We start from the raw sequence: 24,698 nt of genomic DNA, 5'->3' as shown, positions 1-24,698 counted from the left end.
ATTTTCACCTGTAAGATGGAGTTAATGCTTTTGTCCTGTTACATCCCACGTTGTTTTCGGACCTCAGACAGGAGACTGGAGGCAAACAGGCCATCAGCTGGAACGTTGCGAGTGGTTGAACAGGGGACCCCAAAGGGACTCTGCAGATGAGATGAAGCTCAGGATCCTGAGGTGGGAAAATGGTCGTGGATCACCCAGAGAGGGGCAGGTAACCTGGAGAGTCCTTAGGGAAAGCGGGAGATGGTGGGATCAGAGAAAAGAGCATGTGATGATGGAAGCCGAGGCTATAGTAATGTAGTTGGAAGGCAGAGAGAAGGGCCACGAGCCCAGGCGTTGGAGGGCAAGGAGACTTCTCCCCAGAGCCTGCAGGAAGAACCGCCCCGGGTCACGCCTTGGTTTTAGCCAGGTGAGACCACTTGGACTCCTCAGCCGAAAGTACAAGGGTTTGTGTGGTTTTCGGCTGCAGAGTTGGTGAGGTCTTGTTACAGCAGCAACAGGAGTCAGATATGTGAAGGCCTGGAGTGTTGGGACCCTGTGGGATTGCAGCTGGCAGGATGGGAAGCAGTGGGTGGAAGGAGACTTGAAAGGCCCAGAAGGACAGGCAGGCTCTTTGCTGGACGGTGAGCGGCCTCTGGGACCAGCGTGTGGGGGTCTGGGAGGGGCTCCCAGGGAGGCCAGCCAGGAATGCCCTGAACCCGCCTTCCACCCCCATCGAGGGGGCTGTACTTAATCTCGAGGAAGAGAGACCCACAAGGGTGGTGTGCGGGCCCATGGAGATGCCTCCGGGCCAGGAAATAACTGGCCTGTAGGAAGGCAACCGGAAACGGCCTCAGCCGGAGTGCTTGCGGTTGCAGTGTTGTGCAAAGTTCTGGAAGCCCGTGCGTCTCAAGAAGTACCCGGGTGTGCAGGGCCGCGGAACGAATCTTGGATCAGCCAGACCCGAGCCCCAACAGCACAGGGAAACCAGACGCAAAGACCCGGAGCTTTTTATTGAGAGTGCTTTCAGAGACACCCTACACAATCCAGGGTCCAGCGACCTCTGGCTCACCGGGGAGGGGCTGTCGAAGTGCAAAAATGCTCTGCAAGCGGAGCCCAGGAGGGTCCCTGGGAATTGGAAGCGTGGCTCAGCCAAAACGCACAATGAAAAGAAATGTGTGACCATGAAAGAGACACATTCAAAATCGCATGTTTTTCGTCTTCAGTGTTCACGGAAACATGCCCATTAGCGGGGGTGGGCGCAGTGTGGGTGGGGGAGGCCCGGCGGAACGCGGCAAAGGGCTCCAGGGAACAGGATTTCTGTGCCCGGCGAAGACGCCACCCTGGAAAGCCACGTGTAGACGCGTGCGTCCAACAGCCCCACGGATGGTTTCAGATCCTGCAGGGAAGAGAGAAAAAAAACATTCTGAACATTGCCAGAATGGTATTTGAGTAAACAGTGTGGACAGCTGCTCCTCGCTGTCGGAGCCAAAGAAATTCTGCTGTCCTCCAGGAGGAAAACGCGTTTGACCAGGGACCCGTTAACTGGGGGCTGATCTGCCTGGCAGGATTGGCGCCCCTGCCAGGGGCACCCCGGGGGGTCTCTGGACTCCACCTCGAGCACCCTCTTTTCAGCTGACTGTGGGTTCCCTGACTTGCGGATACGTTTTTCCCCCTTCCTAGACAAAGTGTTAATTGTGCGTGGGAGAGGGGAGGCGGCCCCCTCTGGGGGCTGCAGCCTGGCTTGAACCCCAGGTGGAGATGTGGGAGGTGCTGGGAGAGCCGGGTGCCCCCCGAAGTGGCAGGTGGGGGAGGCGGGGAGGCCCGGGGAGGCCATGCCAAGGCCTGTCCGGCCCAAAGGTCAGAGGCACACAAAGGATGCTGGAGTTCGCCCTCTCCCCCGGGAATGACCCGAGTGTGAGAGCCGGGCTGCTCCTCCGGCAAAGCGCCTGGGGATTAATTAGTTTAATTGGTCCCTGCTTTAGGCCAAATAGTCAGTGTCAAAAGAGAAAAGTAAAAGATACTTTCCCATTTGGGAAGACAAAAACGGCCCCTGGCAATGGCGGAGGGTGGTAATAACAACAAAAAGCCTTTGCGGGAGTTGACTTGAATGGCCTGGGAAGGCGGCTGGACCCCAGCTCGGACCCCCCTCGCATACCAAGCAGAGATGGGAGCCCTCTGGGAAAGGCCGGCCCAGGAACTTGTTCTGGCCAAGGCGCCACCCCCAGCCTCAGGCAGAAACATCTTGGGGGGCTGGGGGGGCGCCCATTGAGCCTCGTTATCAGGGTTTGTACCCCTGGCCACAATGCCCCCAACTTTCCCCAACCTCATTTGCAAGAGGAAACTGGGTCCCCAGAGGACTGGTTGGTCCTGGCTGCGCTACGCTTGGGGGGGGTGGACTCTGGTTTTCATGCGGTAATTGTTGTGGGGCTGGGGAGCCTGGTGGGGAGAGAGGCTTGAAGCAGGTCCGTGGGTGTTGTTAAGATGCGCAAGGACCTGTCTTATGTCTTAGAGGGTGGAGGTGTGGTGGGGGAGGCAGGGCCAGAGCCCACAGCCCAAGGTTAGGCTAGCTGTGTGACCTTGGACAAGTCACTTGGCCCCTCTGGGCTCCTGTCCCCATCCCTCAGATGGAGATCATGCACGTGCCCTGATGCAGCGCCCGTGTGCGTTGTTAGGATGGTGAGCACAGACGCCAAGGGCATCTCTTGCGCGAGGACGGTGTGCAGTCCCAGGGGAGCTGGGACGAGTGAGGGAATCACGGCCAAGGCTGGAGGAGTGGTCCCAGGTGCATTTTCCCAATTAAAGAAGGTTGAAAGACTCGGTCGCGACTGAGCGCGCACGCTCGCAAGACAATACGAGAGTCGGAAAGATTGGGGAACAAAACATAATGACTTTAAAAATCACACTGGATTTTTTCTATTTATATTCTCTTACCCAGGCTGAGGTAGAAAATATTTATCTGTGCTGTTTTACAAGAAATGGCCTCTGGCCAGATGAGACGCGACTTTGGTCCACAGAGCTCAGAAGACAAAGGGAGGAAGGGAGCTCCATCATGAATGTTCATTGTGTCAGACTACCCCAGAGAGACCAGGAGGCCACTCTTGTTTTGTCTTGTTTTACAGCTTAAAAAAAAAGATTGTAAAATCTACTCTGTTGTTCTTGTTTAGTCACTAAGTTGTGTCCAACACTTTGTGACCCCATGGACTGTAGCTTGCCAGGCTTCCCTGTCCTTCACTATCTCCCGGAGTTTACTCAAACTCACATCCATTGAGTTGGTGATGCCATCCCATTATCTCATCTTCTGTCTTCCCCATCTCCTTTTGCCTTCAGTCTTTCCCAGCATCAGGGTCTTTTCCAACGAGTCTGCTCTTTGCCTCCAGTGGCCAAAGTATTGGAGCTTCAGCTTCAGCACCAGTCCTTCCAATGTATATTCAGGGTTAGTTTCCTTTAGGATGGACTGGTTCGATCTCCTTGCTGTCCAAAGGACTCTCAAGAGTCTTCTCCAGCACCACAGTTCGAAAGCATCAATTCTTTGGCACTCAGCCTTCTTTATGGTCCAACTCTCATATCTGTACATGACTATTGGAAAAACCGTAGATTTGACTATACAAACTTTTGTCGGCAATGTCTCTGCCTCTTAATATGCTGTCTAGGTTTATCATAACTTCCCTTCCAAGGAGAGTGAAAAAGCTGGCTTAAAACTCAACATTCAAAAAACTAAGATCATGGCATCCGGTCCCATCACTTCATGGCAAATAGAAGGGGAAAAAGTGGAAACAGTGACAGATTTTATTTTCTTGGGCTCTAAAATCACTGCGGATGGTGATTGCAGCCATGAAATTAAAACATGCTTGCTCCTTGGAAAAATCTACATAGCATATTATTTACCATTTTAATAATCTTGAAGTGTATAGTGAAGTGGTGTTAAGTACATTTCACATCATTGTACAACCGTGACCACCATCCGTTTCTAGAACTCTTTGATCTTTCCCAACTGAAACTCTGTCCCCATTAAACAACCCCCACCCCCGCTTCCCCCTGGCACCCACCCTAAAGTCCTGTCTCTGTGAATCTGACTGCTCCGAGTACCTCATAAGTGTGGAATCATATGCTCTTTGTCCTTTTGTCTTACTTATTTCACTTAATGTTCTCAGTGTTTGGCCAGGTGATAGGATAAGTCAGATCTTCCTTCCTTTTTTTAAAAAGTTGTATTTATTTTTTCACTTGTTTGGCTGCCTCGGGTCTTAGTTGCAGCTCGTGCGCTTAGCAGTTTTCGGTGCTCAGGTTTAGTTGCTCCGTGGCTTCGGGGATACTATTTCCACAACCAGGGACTGAACCTGAGCACACCTGTGTCCCCTGTTTTGCAAGGTGGATCCTCAACCACTGGACCATTAGGGAAGTCCTTTCTTCCTTCTTAAGGCTGGAAAATATGCCAAGAGGGCTTCCTAGCTGGCACTAGTGGTAAAGAACCTCCTCCTGCCAATACAGGAAACATAAGAGATTTGGGTTTGATTCTGGGGTCAAGAAGATCCCCTGGAGGAGGGCATGGCAACCCACTCCAGTATTTTTGTCTGGCGATATTCCAAGAGGCCTTTGGTTTTATTCTGTGGTGTGTTGGTGGTGGGGGATACAAAGAGAGAAAGAGGGGTTGGCCCAGATCCAGTGGCCAGAAGGGAAGTGGCCGTGGGCTCTTCCGGGGGCGGGATGAAGTTGCCGAGGTTGATTCGCTGTGGGAGGACTGGGGGAGATTTCATCTTTTCAGTAGCTTAAACGGAATACCTTAGGGCCAGATGGCAGTTGAGGCACCGGGACGACATGCAAAATCTCAGGAAGCATCCTCAGTACCAGTGACCCAGATAATTCACATTTTACTGCAGTATTTAACAAAATAGAAGTAATCAAAAAAGACTGTGATGAACAAAATACCAAAATTTAAAGTGAAGACAGGGTTAGTCTGGTTCTGTCTCACTCAGGTTCTCATAAGGATTGGCCTAGCACAGATCTTGTCTTTATTTTAAATTTTGGTATTTTGTTCATCAGGGATTTTTTCCCATTATTTTTTGTCTAAGTTACGGTCAAATATACATAACACAAAACTCATCATTTGCAACCATATTTAGGTGTACACTTCAATGGTATTAAATACATTCAACTGCGTGTGTTCTCAGTTGCTGTGTCCTCTTTGCGACCCCATGGACTGTAGCCCACTAGGCTCCTCTGTCCATGGAATTTTCCAGGCAAGAATACTGGAGTGGGTAGTCACTTCCCCCTCTAGGCAATCTTCCTGACTCAGGGATCCAACCTGCGTCTCCTATGTCTCCTGCATCGGCAGGCGGATTCTTTGTCCTTGAGCCACATGGGCAGCCCGTTAAATACATTCACATTTGTGCAACTCTCACCACCATCCATCCCCAGAAATTTCTTACTTCCCCAGCTGAAGCTCTGTCCCTATTACACACAAACTCCCCTTTCTCCCTCGCCCAGCTTATTGGAAGCTACCCTTCTACTATCTGTCTCCATGGATTTGACTACTCTAGGGAACTCATGGAAGTACAGTCCGAACTATTTGTTCTTTTGTTATTGACGTTTCACTCAGCGTACTGTCCTCAGGGTTCGTCTGTGTTGTAAGAGTACCAGAATTGACTTCCTTTTTAAGACTGAGTAACATTTCGTTACTCAGTGGATAGGCCACATCTTGTTTATCCATTCATAGGTTGATGAACTTTGGGGTTTATTTCCACCCTTCGGCTATTGTGAATAGTGCTGCTATGAACATTGTTGTGCAAAGATTTTCTTGAGTCCCTGGCTTCAATTCTTTAAGAGCAGAATTCCTGGATTATATGGTAATTCTGCGTTTAGCTCTTTGAGGCCGGGCAAAACTGTTTTCCATGGTAGATGCTCTGTTTCTTATTCCCATCAGCAATGCACAAGGATTTCAGTTTCTCTACATCCTTCCAACACTTGTTCTTTTCATTAAAAAAAAAAAAAAATTAGCCAGCCCGACGGGTGTGAGGTGGTATCTCACTGTGGTTTTGACTTGTGTCTCCCCAGTGACTACTGATGCGGAACATCTCTTCATGTGCTGCTTCGCCATTTCTGTAACTTCTCTGGCATAATGTCCATTCAGTTCCTTTGCCCATTTTTGAATTGGGCTGTTTATTTTGCTGTTGTGATTGAGCTGTATCTGCATTACTTTTGACTTAAAAATTATTGTCTTAAATGCAACTAATCTTCATTGCTGAGCTTTTTGGTGTTTCCTTGAATTCTGCATGAAGGGAGTACCTCATTTGCCTCGCCCTCGTTCCAGACCTGGTTCTCTGGGGAGGAAAATTCCTGGAGGGGCGGGTGACAGCCAGGGTGGGAGAAGGACAGATGAGGGGGAGTGGGCTGGGGGGCCGGCCTGGTGGGAAGGGCAAAGTGGAGGGCTGAGGAAGGTCTGACCCTTGGTGTTCTCAAGGCTGCCGTGTAACAGCCCCTGTCCTCCAACAGGAGCCCTCCACGAGTGGTTTCTCATCGAAAAGGAGGAGGAAGGGTTGAGTTTGTGAGTTCGATGTTTGGGCCAGTGCCTGGGAGAGGTAACAGAATAGCTGCAAATGTCGTGTTGAGGATGGGGAAGGATGGGTGACCAGGAGAGGTTGGTGCTGAGCCGTGCCGGCCTCCTGGGGATGTGTGCCCAGCCATGTGGATCCTACGGGGATGAAGACCCCAGAGACAGTGCAGACCCACTCTCCTCCCTTACCCTTTGACCTGCCAGGCAGTTGGGGCTGCATAGGAGGTCCACTCAGCAAGCTCAAACAGACTGCTTCCCTCTTCTAAAGGACGGGTGCCCTTCCTGCATCCTGGGTAGCACGTGGTATATCCATCACCAGTTGTGCACGTGTGTGCAGTTGAGTGCGACTCTCTGGTACCCCATAGAGAGAAGCCCTCCAGGCTCCTCTGTCCATGGGATTCTCCAGGCAAGAATACGAGAGTGGGTTGCCATTATCTCCTCCAGGGGATCTTCCCGACCCAGGGATGGAACCTGCCTCTCCTGTGTCTCCTGCATTGGCAGGCGGGTTCTTTACCACTGAGCCACCTGGGATGCCTTATCCATCACCACGGCCAAGCCCAAAGGCAGTGGTGGTGATGTGTCGAGTCTCCAAGGAAGTGAGAGAACCTCAGATGCTCACCAGAATTCAACCCACATCACAGCATCGTTAGCATCAAACTGAGATTTGCTTGTTTGGACTTCTGGACAGCATCCTAAGAAAAGTGGTTATTAGGGTCATTAATAATAATCAGTTGGCCTTTATTCTCAAAGACAGAAGTGCTCCTTCTGGGAAGCCTAGCTGAAATGCCACATCCCAATTTGATAAAAACTATAAATATACAAATCTGAGCTCAGTGAATATGAAGTAGAATAAATAAAAAGAAAAGCACACTGAGCTCTATCATAATTAATTTTCTGAATTCAGAGATAAACAGAAAATACTAAATGCAGCCAGGTAAGAACGAGACCTACAGAGGAACAATATACAAATGCCAGTAGCATTCCTTTTGGAAACAGTGCAAGCTGGAAGTCAGTGGGGCGAATATCTTTAGAGAAGGAAATGGTTCATCCAGAATTCTCTTTTCTGCAAAAATATCTTTCCAAAATGGAAGGCAAAATAAAGAGGTTTTTAAGACCCTAGCAGAAACTGACACTACAGGAAATATTAAAGGAAGTTAATATTAAAGGAAGCAGAAAGAAGATAATATTAGATAGAAATCTGGATCTACAGAAAAAGAGGCAAGAGTATTAGAAGTGGCAAATATGTAGAGAAATGTAAAAAAAATTAAAAACAAACAAAAGCTCATTTTAAGGCTGATTATTCACAGTGATATTTGTGGCATTCTGGCGGTTCATAAGTTTTATTTAAAAACTTGAATTAATATATTTAAATTATAGATGTCATGTATACTCATTTCATTCAGATTCAAATAGAATCTCAATGATAATAAAATCTTCAATTTATTCCCTGAAAGAAGTAATGTTTGATTATCAACCTCCTGTACATTTTGTATATTAAACATTAAAATATACAAACACGTATGGAATATTAATTTTTACATGAAATATTTAACATTATTCTGCTAATTGCATTTAAAAACACTTACTAAAAGAAAAATTTTCTTCAACTTTTAATTTCCTTAGAAAACAACTGACCATTTAAAACAAAATATTAACAATATACTCTGGGGCTTATTATATATTGAAAAGTAAAATCTATGACCACAGTAGTACATAGGACAGGGGAATTAAATGAAAGAACATTGCAGGATACTTACATTATATGTGAAGTGGTACAGCATTTGACGGTAGACTGTGATATGTACATTTAAATTCTGCAGCTACTTCTGAAAATTGGAACAAAGAGATACGATTGAGTAGAGAGAATCAATCTGTGGAGAGAATGGGAATTAAAAAAACATAATTAATTGCAAAGAAGAAAGGAAAAAAAAGAACAGAAGACAGATGGGACAAATAAAAAACGAGTGGATAGGGCTTCTCTGGTGGCTCAGTTGTTAAGAGTCCTCCTGCCAATGCAGAGAATATGAGTCTGATCCCTGGTCTGGGAAGATTCCATATGCCCTGGGGCACCTAAGCCCGTGTACCACAACTTCTGAAGCCCGTGTACCCTGGGGGCCGTGCTCTGCAACAGGAGAAGCCACCGCAACGAGAAGCTTGTGTACAGCATCTAGAGAGTAGGCCCGCTTGCCACAGCTGGAGAAAAGCCGCCGAGCAGTGCAGACCCAACACAGTCAAAAGAAAAAAAAAAAAGTGGAAAGACGGTAGACCTACAGCCAGTGATTCTGATAATTACATTAAATGTTTACATTTACAAACACTTCAGTAAAACGCAGAGATTGTGACACCGGATGACAGAGCAAGGCTTGACTGTACGTCGCTTCAAAGTGAACATATTAGCCGCTCAGCCGGGTCTGGCTCTTTGCGACCCCGTGGGCTGTAGCCGCCAGGCTCCTCTGTCCATGGAATTGTCCAGGCAAGAATACTGGAGTCGGTAGCCATTTCCTTCTCCAGGGAAGCTTCTCGACCCAGGGATTGAACTCAGGTCTCCTGCATTGAGGGTAGATTCTTTACCATCTGAGTCACTAAGGAAGACTCCATATGCTGCTTATAGAAACCTATTTTAAATATTCAAAAATCAATTGTATGTTCACATACTATCAAAAAAAGTTGGTAAGTGAAATTTTAAAATGCTGTATTATAAATGAATTATATAAACGAAAAGCAAAAGAATGAGGGAATATTGAAAAGGCACAGGAGCCAGTCTGAAAGAGCTCCCAATGGCCAACGCTGTAACAATATTAGAAACAGAATGACCATGAGAGCATTGGATTCTAGAGGAAAACAACAGAATGGGAAGGACCAGTGATGTCTTCAAGAAAATTAGAGATACCAAGGGAACATTTCATGCAAAGATGGGTACAGTAAAGGACCGAAATGGTATGGACCTAACAGAAGCAGAAGATATAAAGAATACACAGAAGAATTATACAAAAAAGATCTTAATAGCCCAGATAACCTCGATGGTGTGATCACTTACCTAGAACTGGACATCCTGGAGTGTGAAGTCAAGTGGGCCTTAGGAAGTATCACTACAAGCAAAGCTAGTGGAAGTAATGGAATTCCAACTAAGCTATTTCAAATCCTAAAAGAGGATGCTATCAAAGTGCTGCACTCAATATGCCAGAAAATTTGGAAAACTCAGCAGTGACCACAGGACTGGAAAATGTCAGTTTTCGTTCCAGTTCCAAAGAAGGGCGATGTCAAAGATGCTCAAACAACCACACAATTGCACTCATTTCACATGCTACCAAGGTAATACTCAAAATCCTTCAAGCTAGGCTTCAACAGCACATGAACTGAGAACTTCTGGATGTACAAGCTGGATTTAGAAAAAGCAGAGGATCCAATGCCAACATCCATTGGATCATAGAAAAAGCAAGAGACTGCCTGGATTGCAACAAACTGGAAAATTCTTAAAGAGATGGGAATATCAGACCACCCTACATGTCTCCTGAGAAACCTGTATGCAGGTCAAGAAGCAACAGTTAGAACTGGACATGAAACAATGGACTGGTTCAAACTGGGAAAGGAGTACGTCAAGGCTGTGTATTGTCTCCCTGCTTATTTAACTTCTATGCAGAGTGCATCATGCAAAATGCCATGCTGGATGAAGCACAAGCTGGAATCAAGATTGGCGGGAGAAATATCAATAATCTCAGATATGCAGATGACACCACTCTTATGGCAAAAAGTGAAGAACTAAAGAGCCTCTTGATGAAAGCGAAAGAGGAGAGTAAAAAAGCTGGCTTAAAGCTCAGGATTCAAAAACGAAGATCATGGCACCCGGTCCCATCATTTCATGGCACATAGATGGGGAAACAATGGAAAGAGTGACAAACTTTATTTTCTCCGGCTCCAAAATCACTGCAGATGGTGATTGCAGCCATGAAATTAAAAGGCTCCTTGTAAGAAAAGTTATGACAAACCTAGACAGCATTTTAAGAAGCAGACATATTACTTTCCTGATAAAGCTCCATATAGTCAAAGCTGTGATTTTTCCAGTAGTCATGTATAGAAGTGAGATTTGGAGCATAAAGAAGGCTGAGTGTGAAAGAATTGATGCTTTCAAACTGTGGTACTGGAGAAGACTCTTGAGAGTCCCTTGGACTGCAAGGAGATCAAACCAGTCAGTCTTAAAGGAAATCAACCCTGAATATTCTTTGGAAAGATTGATACTGAAGCTGAAGCTCTAGTACTTTGGGCACCTGATGTGAAGAGCCAACTCATTGGAAAAGACCCTGATGCTGGGAAAGACCGAGGGCAGGAGAGAAGGGGGTGACAGAGGATGAGATAGTTGGATGGCATCACCAACTCAACAGACATGAGTTTGAGCAAACTCCGAGAGATGGTGATGAACAGGGAAGCCTGGTGTGCTGCAGTCCACGGGTTCTCAAAGAGTCGGGTATGAATGAGTGACTGAATGACAACAAGTATTGGATTCTAACCCAAATAATAAACTGAATATATTTTAGTCTGAACAAATATAAATTAATAATGTAATAGATAAATAAATGAAATTATATGAAAAGGACTATCACTGAAGTGAAATGAAAAGGAATGATACCTATTTATAGAAGTCCAATTAATTCATGTAAAAAGGAATAAGGGGAAATCAAAAAATTGCCATTAGAATTTCATAGATATCATGGAGGCAAAATACACCAATGGATGCCAAAATTAGTGGGAGAAAGTTTAAGAAGAAACAGAACCTTTGCATTGCCTCGAAGTATCTCCCTGCTCTATTACAAAAAGAAAAATAGTGGCTACACAATGGAGGAACCTGACAGACACCATGTTTACAAAATGATGAAAGTTCCCGTCACAAGAAATAAGACATGATAACGTCGAGGGCTCCCTGATATGGCACAGGTTACTCCTGCGGTATTTCTCTTGATGATGCAGAACCTCAGATCACTATGAGAAGGCATGACACAACACAAATCAAGGGACAGTCCAGAAAACACCTGACCACTGCTCTTCAAGGGTGCCAAGTCCTGACTGATGGAAATACTGAACAATTGCACAGACTGTAGGGGACTAAGGACGTGCCAGCTAGGAGCAGTGTGGGATCCTGAACTGCGCTCCGGAGTTTCACTTTGTGAAAAAGTGGTAAAATCCAAATAAAATTTGTAGTTTAGTTAATAGTATTTTATCAATGTTAATATCTTGGTTTTCTTAATTGGTCCACGACTTAGGCATTATCATTAGAAAAGGTGAGTAAAGGGTATACATGTCTTCTGATATTCTAAGTGTCTAAAAAAGAATATATATTCTTTTTATGTATATATAAATGTATATAAATGTTATATACTATATATATGTATATAAATATATATATATGTATATATACATATTTATATATATAGGCTATATATAGACCCCATAGGCTGCCGTCTATGGGGTCTCAGAGAGTCGGACACGACCGAAGTGACTTAATATATATGTGTACATATAAAGAATGTATATATATATATATATATATGCATATATATATGAATATACAGATACATAAACTAAATCACTTTGCTGTATGCCTGAAACTAACACAACATTGTAAACCAACTGTATGTTAGTTGGCGAGAGTAGTGTGGGAACATACATACTACCACACGTGAAGCAGATAGCCAGTGGGAATTCGTTGTGTAACTCACAGAACTCAAACTGGGACCCTGTAACAACTTAGAGGGGTGGGAGGTGGGGGGATGTTCGAGAGGGCGGGGACGTACGTGTATCTGTGGCTGATTCAGGTTGATGGATGGTGGAAACCAACACAATATTGTAAAGCAATTATCCTTAAATTAAACAAAAACAAAAACACACCAAAAGTACATGCCGCCTAAGTAAAAGCTTTAGATATTACAGGTCTAGACAATCGCTTGACTGTGACCTTGTGAGAAGCCTTGAGCCTGAACCACTCAGTTCATGGATTCCTGATGCTCAGAAATTGTTAATAAATTTTGTTGTTTTAAGTCACTATGTTTTGGGTTACTTTTAAAATGTAACAATAGATACCTACCTCATAGTGAGTTTTAGGAAATCGTTAATATAAACAGAATAAACATGTGGTCAAGACTGCCAAAAATAATTCTACGTCAATAAAAAGTTGTTTGTTTTGAAAAAAAAGCCTTAACAAACAATACAGTTTATGATAGCATAAAATACATGAATGCCTAGGGATAAATGTCACACAATATATACCAGACCTGTACCCTAAAAGCTATAAAACACTGAAATTAAAAAGAAAAATAAGAGAGAAACTAAAGGATGTTATGAAGAAATAAAAAGATATATCTTGTTCAGGGATCCAAAGATTCTAAATGGTTAGATATCAATTTTGCCCTCAACAATCTATGGATTCAGTGCAAATCTCAATTATAATCACACTGGTCTTTTTGTGGCAATTGACAAGGCAGTTCTAAAATTTACATGGCAATTCAAGGACCACGAATAGCCAAAGCAATTTCGAAAAAGAACAGAGAAGGAGGATTTATACCACTGAATTTTAAGCCCTACTGTGAAGCAATAGCATGCTACTGGTGTGAGGACAAATATCTAAATCAATGGGACAGAATAGAGAACCTAGAAAAAGATCCAGGTATGTATGGCCAATTGATTTTTTTAAAAAATGTGCACGGTGAACCTTAGGGAGAAGGAAAGTCTTTAAAACAAATATTGATAGGCATACATAAAAATACGAACCTCAACCCCTACCTCACATCACACACAAAAGTGATTTTGAAATGGATCACAGACCCAAACATAAAAACCAAAAATATAAAACTTCTAGGAAATGGAGATAAATGATTTGTGCCCTGGAGGTAGGCAAAGGGTGTTTAAATTCTTTGAATTTTATCTCTTTATTTTTGGTGGCCCTGGGTCGTTGCTGCCGTGAACAGCTTCTCGTGGTGGTGGCTTCTCTGGCTGTGGAGCACAGGTTCTGGGGTGCGGGCTCTGTGTCTGTGGCACACAGGCTTAGTTTGTCCCATAGCACCTGGAATCTTCCGGGTCCAGGGACTGAACCTGTGTCCTCTTCATCGGCAGTCAGATTCAAATCCACTGTACCACCTGGGAAGTACTCGGCAAAGAGCTCTTAATAAGACCCACACTGTCACAAAACGCAAAATGGTAAAAATGGGTGTTATCAAAATGAATATCCACCTTTCAAATGACCCGTTAAGACAACGGACAGGCAAGCCAGTCTGGGAGAACAGACTTGCAACTCACAGTCTGATAAGGGACTTTAACAGAATTTAATAAGAGCATGAACAACGTAATTAAAATATTGGATGAAAAACTTTGAACAGATACTTCATACAAGAAGCTCTGCAGACAAGGGAGCCCTTGGCTGTTTCCTCTGCTTGAAATGTCTCCTCCTCCATCGTCTCACTAACTCCCTCTTCTCTTCAAGTCTTTGCTCAAACTTCGCCTTCTCAGAGAGGCCTCCCCTGACATTTTATTTAATATTACACTCTGCCCCAGCTCCTCCCCACCACACACATTTTCCAAATCCCCTTTTTTCTTCTTTTTTTCCCTTGGCACGTCCATCAGTTTCTAACACACTGTAAAATTTACTTACTTATGCTTATTCATTATCTCCGTCCCCTGTGAGAATGAGCAAGAACTCTGTGTATTTTTCCATGGATGCATCCCGAGCGTCTACATGAGTGCCTGACACATAGTAGGTGTTCAAAAAAAAAAAATCTCTCTTTTATACGTGAGTGAATAAATAAAAGGCTGCTTTTATGCTTCCGCTTTGTTTTTGGTCTCCAGCGGTGTTACTTTGATGTGTCAGGCATGAATTCATTTTTATTTATCCTGCTACAGACTCGCCGTGCATCTTAAATGTAAGATTTCCGTCCATCATCAGTTCTGGGAACTTCTTCGTCATTATATCTTCATGAAGTTCACCTTTCAGTCCTGTTCTGTCTAGTTGCTTCTAGAACATCAATTAGATAACATTATGCTATTTATTTGATCCTCGTGTCTCTTAACGGCTTTCTTTTTTTTTTTTTTTTCTGACCTCCTTTTTTCTCTTTGCATCAGTAGGTAATTTCTTTCACTCCACCTTTGATTTGACAAATTCTGTTTTCAGGAAACATGTCTGATCTGCTGTTTTACCAAATAGGAAGGTTTTCATACCATCAGTAAGATTTTCACAGCCAATTCTGCTTGGTTCCTTTTCAAATTTATTTGGTCTTTTTTTGTTTGTTTGTTTTCAAGAGCGCTTTATTAATTCCCCATAATTTTGGTTTCCCGTTTCAGTTCTTTAAAACATTTGATGCTATTCTCTCACATCATCCCACCCGCTCCTTCCCCCACTGTGTCCAAAGGTTTGTTTTCCATGTCTGTGTCTCCTTTGCTGCCCTGCATGTAGGCTCATTGATACTCTCTTTCTAGATTCCAATATATGTGTTAATGTACAATATTTGTCTTTGTCTTTCTGACTTCACTCTGTACCATAGGCTCTAGGTTCATCCACCTCATTGGAACTGACTCAAATGCGTTTCTTTGCAGATAGCCAGTGGGAGTTTGACGTACGATGCAGGGAACCCAAAGCCGGCGCTCTGTGGCAACTGGAGCGAAGGATAGCAGTGGGCTTGAGAGGCAGGGAACCCATGTATGCCTATGACTGATCACACTGCTGTATGGCAGAGGCCATCACAATATTGTAAAGGAATTATCCTCCAATTAAAATAAATAAATTTTACAAACATTTAAAAAAACGTTTAAGTTCTCTAATTAGTAGTTGCATGTATTTGATGAACTTGGGGTTCTGACTTGGGACTGTGAACACCTTGTTGGTAGGTTTATATGGTGGGGTCCTTTGAGGCCAGGTTGCGGATGAGGGGGATTTGTGTTTGCTTCCAGCAGGAGAACCTTATTGGAATATCTTTAATTTTACCATTTGGGGTTTTCTGGACCAAAACGTAGTGTAAATGTGACCCACAAACTTCTGTGAAATAAGAACACAGGAGACTCTCCATTCCAGAGAGACAGCGAGCTTGCTTGTCATCTCCTTTGCCAACTTTTTAGTCAGGAAGTCCTGCTTCACTAAAGAACAATCCCTCTCTCTGGCTAAGCCCAACAGAGGCTTCTTGCTCCTGCAAAGTTTTCAGGGAATCTGAGCAACTGTCTAGACAGCTGCCCCACATGGAGCAACTCAGTGACCCAGGTTGCCTCAATCCCAACACAGCTCTGCCATCTTGACACATGGCGTGCAGAGTCTGTTTTTGGTCTAGAAGTCATTCACCTCTCTTCTTCTCAGCATCCATTGGCCAGAACCAGTCCCGAGGCCAGGCCAGATAGAAGAAGGCTGGGAATGTGTCCATCTGTGCCTGGAGATGCTGGCTCCGGGGGAGGGGGGCGGGTACTGGACATCTTCCCTGCTCCAGAAGGGGGAACTTCCGTCTTTGCTCGTCCCTACAGATGAAGCCTCTTAGGTCCTGGCTGTGGGCAGAGATGCTGGTCCCAACATCCCATCTCGCAGGTGCCATAAGCCCTCTCTCCTGTCCCCGACAACCACTGAGACCTCCACTGTCAGGGCTCGGGCCTGCCTGATAGCCTGGAGTCACTTCAGCTTCAGGACTGGCTAAGCCGTCACTCACTTTTACCTCTCCCTTAAATTCTGGGTGACTTCTTCACCTTCTTGCAAGCTTGTTTGCACATTGAAAATGATGTTTCTTATATTTTATGTAATATCCACAGGCATTTCGTTTTAGGGGGTAAGTATTATCTATTTCTGCTTTATTGACTATGCCAAAGCCTTTGACTGTGTGGATCACAATAAACTGTGGAAAATTCTGAAAGAGATGGAGATACCAGACCACCTGACCTGCCTCTTGAGAAACCTGTATGCAGGTCAGGAAGCAATAGTTAGAACTGGACATGGAACAACAGACTGGTTCCAAATAGGAAAAGGAGTACGTCAAGGCTGTATATTGTCACCCTGCTTATTTAACTTATATGCAGAGTACATCATGAGAAATGCTGGGCTGGAAGAAGCACAAGCTGGAATCAAGACTGCCGGGAGAAATATCAATAACCTCAGATATGCAGATGACACCATCCTATGGCAGAAAGTGAAGAGGAACTAAAAAGCCTCTTGATGAGAATGAAAGAGGAGAGTGAAAAAGTTGGCTTAAAACTCAACATTCAGAAAACTAAGATCATGGCATCTGGTCCCATCACTTCATGGCAAATAGATGGGGCAACAGTGGAAACAGTGTCAGACTTTATTTTTGGGGGCTCCAAAATCACTGCAGATGTTGACTGCAGCCATGAAATTAAAAGACGCTTACTCCTTGGAAGAAAAGTTATGACCAACCTAGATAGCATATTGAAAAGCAGAGATATTACCTTGCCAACAAAGGTCTGTCTAGTCAAGGCTATGGTTTTTCCAGTGGTCATGTATGGATGTGAGAGTTGGACTGTGAAGAAAGCTGAGCGCTGAAGAATTGATGCTTTTGAACTGTGGTGTTGGAGAAGACTCTTGAGAGTCCCTTGGACTGCAAGGAGATCCAACCAGTTCATCCTAAAGGAGATCAGTCCTGGGTGTTCATTGGAGGGAATGATGCTGAAGCTGAAACTCCAATACTTTGGCCACCTCATGCGAAGAGCTGACTCACTGGAAAAGACTCTGATGCTGGGAGGGATTGGGGGCAGGAGGAGAAGGGGATGACAGAGGATGAGATGGCTGGATGGCATCACCGACTCGATGGACGTGAGTGAGTGAACTCCGGGAGTTGGTGATGGACAGGGAGGCCTGGCGTGCTGCGATTCATGGGGTCGCAAAGAGTCAGACATGACTGAGCGACTGAACTGAACTGAACTGATTATTATTGACAAACCTAGACAGCTTATTAAAAAGCAAAGATGTCACTTGGCCAATAAAGGTCCATATAGTCAAAGCTATGGTTTTTCCAGTAGTCATGTACAGATGTGAGAGTTGGACTAGAAAGAAGGCTGAGTGCTGAAGAATTGATGCCTTTGAACTGTGGTGTTGGAGAAGACTCTTGAGGGACCCTGGGACTGCAAAGAGATCAAACCAGTCCATCCTAAATGAAATCAACCCTAAATATTCATTGGAAGGACTGATGCTGAAGCTGAAGTTCTAATACGTTGGCCACCTGATGCGAAGAGCTGACTCATTGGAAAAGACCCTGATGCTAGGAAATATTGAGGGCAGGAGGAGAAGGGGATGACAGGATGAAATGATCAGATAGTATCACCGACTCAGTGGACATGAACTTGAGCAAACTCCAGGGGAGAGTGGAGGACAGGGAAGCCTGGTGTGCTGCAGTCCATGGGGTCGCAAAGAGTCGGACGTGACTTAGTGACTGAGCAGCAACAGCAGCAAATGAGTATTATCCATACTTTGCAGATGAGGGGAACTGGCTAGAAAGCTTTGCTCACCAGCCCCAGGATGCACATGAGGTAGCCTTGCTCTTAGTCAGGCCTGTGTGACCCAGGCGTTCCAGCTGGCCTTCCTCGGGAGAGGGAGGGCGGAAGGGTGTCTGCCACAGATCAGGTGCAGGTTTCCCAGAGGAGACAACCTTCGACCGGGTCTGGAAGGGTACGAGGTTGGGGTGCAGGAGTGTGGCTGTGACCCAGACCAGGCAGAAGCCTGGGGTGTGACAAGGTCAGGACACAGGTGAGCCACTCCATAATATTTACTGAACAAATGAGTAAATAAATAGCCTACGAGAGGGCTGAGGGGGTGAATAAGGCTGTCAGTAAAGCCTGAGTCAGTCTCTCTCGTGACGGCTTGTGTTTGACCCCGAGTGTTTCTACCTGTTCTTGCCTCATTTCCCAAGCTAAACAAGCCGGGAAGGACTTGTGGGAACGCCAGGGAATGAGTCCCTCTTCCACTCTTAGCAACTGCAGTTACCTAAAATTGCAAGCCTGTCTGATCTCATTAGCGAAATAAGACTCAGAGGGGGACCTAAGGTGGAAGTTCAGCCCTGATGTGGAGACGCGGCCTCTTTGTCTCTGGTCCCGGGTAGAACCCCGGACGCCGCCAGGCTGGCCTAGTGAGCGCCCCACGCCCGCGCCCAGAGCCCACCCCAGGGAGGAGAAGGCAAACAGAGGGCAGAGCCAAGTTCAGCCTGGACCGCACTCAGCGCCTGGCTCCATCATAAACACCCTCCCTCGTCTTTATTACGAGGTGGGAACTTGAGCCCCAGGGCCTACAGGAAGGGCTCCGTCCAGAAAAGCCCACTGAGGCAGATACCGATGGGAGACCTAGCAGCTTGGGCCTTAGGTGAGCAGTGAGGGGGTCAGACGGAACTCAGGGCCAGGAGTCGGGGCTCTGGATCCTGTTCAAGCACCTTGACGTTCAGGCAGTGAGAGAGCTGAATAGGTCGAAGCTCGCAGGATCCAACGCAGAAGTCTTGTTTGCAGCAGCAAGTTGCTTCTCTAGGGAGCGTTTCAGAAGACAGAAATATTGTGGTCTGCTCGGGTGGCTGGGATGCAGCACAGAAACAGCTGTTTATTGATCTCCTCCTCGGGGCCACGCTCAAATTAGTGCTTTCACACCCATTAGCTTAGGCACTCCTCGTAAAAGCCTGCAGACAGGTATCATTATCCCCGGTTTTTAGATGAGGGATCGAAGAAGCACTGGTTAAGTAACTCACCCCAGGTCACTTAGCCAGTAAGTGTGGCTTGGGGAGCCTCTTCCCCATCAGACTCGGAGAAGGTAGTCTGCCTCAACACCATTTTTTTTAAGGAGCCACTGAACACCTGTGCTGCTGCTGCTGCTAAGTCGCTTCAGTCGTGTCCGACTCTGTGCGACCCCATAGACGGCAGCCCACCAGGCTCCGCCGTCCCTGGGATTCTCCAGGCAAGAACACTGGAGTGGGTTGCCATTTCCTTCTCCAATGCATGAAAGTGAAAAGTGAAAGTGAAGTCGCTCAGTCATGTCCGACTCTTCGTGACCCCATGGACTGCAGCCTACCAGGCTCTTCCGTCCATGGGATTTTCCAGGCAAGAGTACTGGAGTGGGGTGCCATTGCCTTCTCCAGAACACCTGTGCAGTTTTGCCTAAAGCAGAAAAAATAACGTTCAAGGACTTGAAGGCTTATAAAACTTAAAAAATTTTTTTATTATTTTTTAATTTTTACAATATTGTGTTGGTTTCTGCCCGACTACAGTGCACATCATTCATAACTATATATATCTTTCCTCTAAAGGAAATCAACCCTGAGTATTCACTGGCAGGAATGACGCTGAAGCTCCAATATTTTGGCCACCTGATGCCAAGAGCCAACTCATTGGAAAAATAAGACCCTGATGCTGGGAAAGACTGAAGGCAAAAGGAGAAGGGGACGACAGAGAATGAGATGGTTGGATGGCATCACTGACTCAATGGACATGAGTTTGAGCAAACTCTGGGAGATGGTGAAGGACAGGGAAGCCTGACGTGCTGCAGTCCACAGGGCTGCAAAGAGCAACTGAACAACAAGCCCTCCGTCTTAAGCCTCACTCCCTCCTGCTCCATCCCAGCGCTCTAGGTCATCACAGGGCATCAACTGGGCTCCTTCTGCTATACAGGCAATGTGGAAGGGGCTCATGGGAGTCACAGCGCCTCTCGGAGGGATTCAGAGTGGAATCCCAGGCTCTCTGGAGGTCAAGGAAACCGTGGGGATGAAGCTGCTCCTGCAGGCGAGGGGTGGTTCCGCTACCCCCACGTCAAATGCACTTATTTTTGTTTGTTTCTTCTTTAAACTTTTAATAAGTGAAACCTCCTGAGAGAGCAAGACAAATGTTCTCACCAAAAAATAAAAAAAGGATAAATATGTGAGGTGATCGGTTCAGTTCATTTGCTTAGCCGTGTCCAAATCTTTGTGACCCCATGGACCACAGCACTCCAGGCCTCCCTGTCCATCACCAACTCCTGGAGCTTACTCAAACTCATGTCCATTGAGTCGGTGATGCCATCCAACCATCTCATCCTCTGTCGTCCCCTTCTCTTCCTGCCTTCAGTCTTTCTTTATGTGAGGTGACAGGCATGTTAATTATCTAGTTGGGGGGATCCTTTCATGATGTTCGTACATGCTAAGTCGCATCAGTCATGTCTGACTCTTTGTGACCCCAGGCTCCTCTGTCCATGGCATTTCTCTGGCAAGAATACTGGAGTGGGTTGACATACTCTCCTCCAGGGGATCTTCCAGACCCAGGGGTGGAACCCACATGTCTCAGGTCTCCTGCATTGGCAAGTGGGTTCTTTACCATTAGCGCCACCCGGGAAACCTGTGTAAGTGTATCAAAACACCATTGATGTACTCTTCAAATATCTCGCAATCTTATATGTGTCAATATGTCAATAAGCTAAAAAATAATTAAAAAAAAAAGCAGCATTGTAGATTCACAGTAAGTTGCAAAAGTAGTAGAGAGGTCCCAAGAACCCATCGCCTAGTTACTCTTAGTTAATCTTACATTTTGTCACATGGAGGAATTTGATGTTGGTGTGGTGTTTGAGTCTAGTTCTATATCATTAAATTTTTTTTTATTGGGGTGTAGTTGCTTTATGATGTATTAGTTTCTACTGTACAGCAGAGTGAATCAGCTATATGTTTACATATATCCCCTCTTGTTTGGATTTCCTTCCTATTGAGGTCACCACAGAGCTTTAGGCAGGGTTGCCTGAGCTATGGAGAAGGCAACGGCACCCCACTCCAGTACTCTTGCCTGGAAAATCCCATGGGCGGAGGAGCCTGGTAGGCTGCAGTCCATGGGGTCGCTAAGAGTCGGACACGACTGAGTGACTTCACTTTCAGTTTTCACTTTCATGCATTGGAGAAGGAAATGGCAACCCACTCCAGTGTTCTTGCCTGGAGAATCCCAGGGACGGCGGGGCCTGGTGGGCTGCCGTCTATGGGGTCACACCGAGTTGGACACGACTGAAGCGACTTAGCAGCAGCAGCAGCAGCAGCAGCAGCAGCCTGAGCCATGCAATAGGTTCTCACTAGTTATCTATTTCATGCATAGTATCAATAGTGTGTATGTGTCAATCTCAATGTCCCGATCCATCCTACCCCTTCTTTCCCCCTCAGTATCCAGATGTTTGTTCTTATGTCTGTGTCTTTATTTCTGCTTTGTAAATAAGATAATCTACACTAATTTTTTCAGATTCTACATTTATGCGTTAGCATACAATATTTATCTTTCTCCTTCTGATTTACGGTTCTGTGTCATATTTATCATTGGCTTCTCAGGTGGCTGTAGTGGTAGAGAATCCTCCTGCCAGTGCAGAAGACATGAGAGACGCGGTTTCAATCCCTGGGTTGGGAAGGCCCCCTGGAGAAGCGCATGGCAACCTACTCCAGTATTCTTGCCTGGAGAATCCCATGGACACAGTCCATGAGGTCACAAAGAGCTGGACACGACTTGGTGACTCAACAGCGAGGCTAGAAGGGACGTGAGTGAGGAGAGCTCTGGCTGCGGGCAGCTCGGGGTCTAAGGAGGGTGGCTGTGGGCAAACACCTGCATCTCAGTGAGACCCTTGCAGGATGGAGTGGTCTGGGCCCCACAAGCTTGACACCAGGAGCTCTGCCTCGGGAGATCAGCATGCAGTGCTTTGGAGCTGTTTTGAAAAAGGGGGTTTCTGATTGAGAAGCTAGCTTGAATAATAACATCTAGTACTGTATTCTGAAGGGATAATTGTTTTATATTTATAAAGATTCTTAATTATCTGCAGCAAATGCATTTAGTTCACTTGGTAATTGAATTAAGGAAAATGTCTTTTCCGGCATGGTAAGTCGTTACAATCATTAAAAAAAAAAAAAAAAAAAGAGACAGAATAACTTTAAAGTACTTCCCTACATGACCTAGACAATCTCGTTATTACTGAAAGCTGAGTAATTCCATTAAGGGCCCTGTCGGCTCTAATATAATGGGAATTCTGGGGATACGAACCAAATTAAAATCACAAGAGGTGATGGAAATTTCCTTTCGTTGGGGAGCCTGTGTTGACCCCCATCTAGAAATGGTCCTTCCCCTGTGGGCTCTGGAAATACTAATTTTTTTCATACTTACCACACTGTATTATGATTATCTCTGGGTTCTCTGTACCCTGTTTATGCCCCAAATGCGTTTGTCTGTTGAGAGCTAGACCACGTCTTGCCTGCTTAGGAATCACGAAAAAGAACCCCAATGTTCATAGCAGCCGTATTTATAACAGCTAGCAAGCAACCTAGGTGTCCACTGACTGAAGAAAAGATAAAGAAGTTCTGATACGTAAATACAATGGAATATTATTCAGTCATGAAAAGGAACGCATTCCAGTCGGTTCTGGTGAGGTGGATGAACCTAGAGCCTGTTATACAGAGTGAAGTAAGCAAGAAAGAGAAAAACAAATTTCGCATATTAATGCATATATACAGAATCTAGAAAACTGGTGCTGATGAACCTATCTGCAGGGCAGGAAGAGATATGCAGACGTAGAGAACAGACTTTGGGCAGAGCAGGGGAAGGAGAGGGTGGGACGGATTGACAGAGTAGCGTTGACATATATACACTGTCATGAATAAAACTGATAGCCAGTGGGGATTTGCTGCATGATGCTGGGAGCTCAGCTCTGTGCTCTGTGACAACCTAGCCAGGCAGGGTGGGGTGGGGGTGTGGTGTGGGCCCTCCCCTCCCTCCCCTACTTCCCCTCCCTCCCCTCCCTTCAGGAGGGAGGGGACTTATGTGTACTTGTGGCTGATTCACAGTGTTGGATGGCAGAAGCCAACACAATCATCTCCCAATTAAAAATAATAATAAAAAGAAATCTAAACCTAACTGTAACACCCAAACTGAGTTTACACCTCTCCCTCCACGCCTGTGAGGTTCTTCAGAAAGCAGCCTCTCAACATTTTATCTTTGGATGGACACATCTTTTAGTGGATGCCAACAGCCATATGGGGTTGCAAGATCCAAGTCATGGAATGTTTGGGAGGACGCCTTGGCCAGGGGACCCTCGGGCCCCAGGGGACTTGGGCCCTGATGCTGGAGCCTGGGCTTGTCAGGCAGCTTGGGTGGCGGTGGTGGGCGGGGAGTCAAGAGGAGCCCAGACCAACAGGCCCTGGACTTCGAAGAAAAATCAATACCCGTCTGGCTTTTATTGTACCATAAATGTGTCCCTGGTTGCACGGCCACCTCCTGGCCCCCTGCATGCCCAGTGAGCTCTGCCGATTAGGGAGCTGCCCACCACACCCCTACACGGCCCCCTGAGGCCATCGGAGGGGCCTGCGTCTGCTCTGGTTCTTCATGGTGGTAAAACCCACTGGGAGTTCCCACAGCAGTGGGGCGAGGTGGGGTGGCTCCCTGGATCTTCCAGAGGAGCATGAATTCAGCCAATAATCACCCAAGTGCCATGACCAGATGCTGGATCAGCCTCTGCTGATGCCACAGGGACCCCACCAGATGGGCCACTTAATGCCCGGAGCCTACAGTCCAGTGCGGAGATCGATGCTGAACTGGTAAATGACTCAAAAGCAGGGTGAGTGCAGACTGATGTGTTATCCACCAAGCAATAAACCGAGGGGGGTGGGCGGCGGCGGTGATGGAGGCACAGAGGGCGGGGCAGGCGGGCGGCTGCAGACGGCCAGGCTGCTGCCCGCATGCTGGGTGCCTGGCGCTGAGCTGCCATCGCCTGTTGCCCACCTCTCTCAAAGGGGACCGTCTTCTCCCCGACTCTGGGCTCTTCTCCTGACCCCTCTTCCTCGCCCCATCACCTTCCCATGCCGACTCCAACACACGCCCGTGGCTCTGACATGCCCATGCCGTCAGGGCGCCAAGCTGCCGCCTCTCTTTCATTTCTTATTTCAAATGCTCGGGCGGAGATTGAGATCCCCATTGTCCAGTCTGTGCATCGGCTGTCCCAGGCAGGTCCACCCTGGGGCCATCAGCCAAGGCCTGTGTAGAGTGGACGACCCACCCGCCCGGGACACAGGTGCCCGGCAGGGGATGCCATGCTGCAGAGAGGCACGAGGCCTGGGGTCGAGTCCTGATCCGCCCTTATCAGGGGTGTGGACTTGAGCAAGCCCCTTGCCTCTGCGCCTCAGCTCTGTCACTGGAGCCCGGGATGGACTGAGGGAGGTTGTGTCCAACCCTGGGCAGGGTGGGCAGGGGA

General features: G+C 46.3%; 1 long non-coding RNA gene across 1 annotated transcript in view; it reads right to left on the bottom strand.

Annotated features, from left to right (window-relative positions):
- Positions 1-704: 704 nt before the first annotated feature.
- Positions 705-24,698, bottom strand: part of LOC129634211 (uncharacterized) — a 40,086-nt gene continuing 16,092 nt past the window's right edge. Inside the window, exons 2-3 of the long non-coding RNA XR_008705476.1 lie at positions 8,284-8,352; positions 705-1,375 (exon numbers count right to left, since the gene is read on the bottom strand). This is a non-coding gene — a long non-coding RNA (uncharacterized LOC129634211). The remainder of the gene's footprint in view (positions 1,376-8,283; positions 8,353-24,698) is intronic.

The sequence above is a fragment of the Bubalus kerabau genome, chromosome 19 (assembly GCF_029407905.1).
Source record: "Bubalus kerabau isolate K-KA32 ecotype Philippines breed swamp buffalo chromosome 19, PCC_UOA_SB_1v2, whole genome shotgun sequence".
NCBI lineage: Eukaryota > Metazoa > Chordata > Mammalia > Artiodactyla > Bovidae > Bubalus > Bubalus kerabau.
Note: the sequence above shows the minus strand (reverse complement) of the source record. Positions and strands in the feature narration are given on the sequence as shown.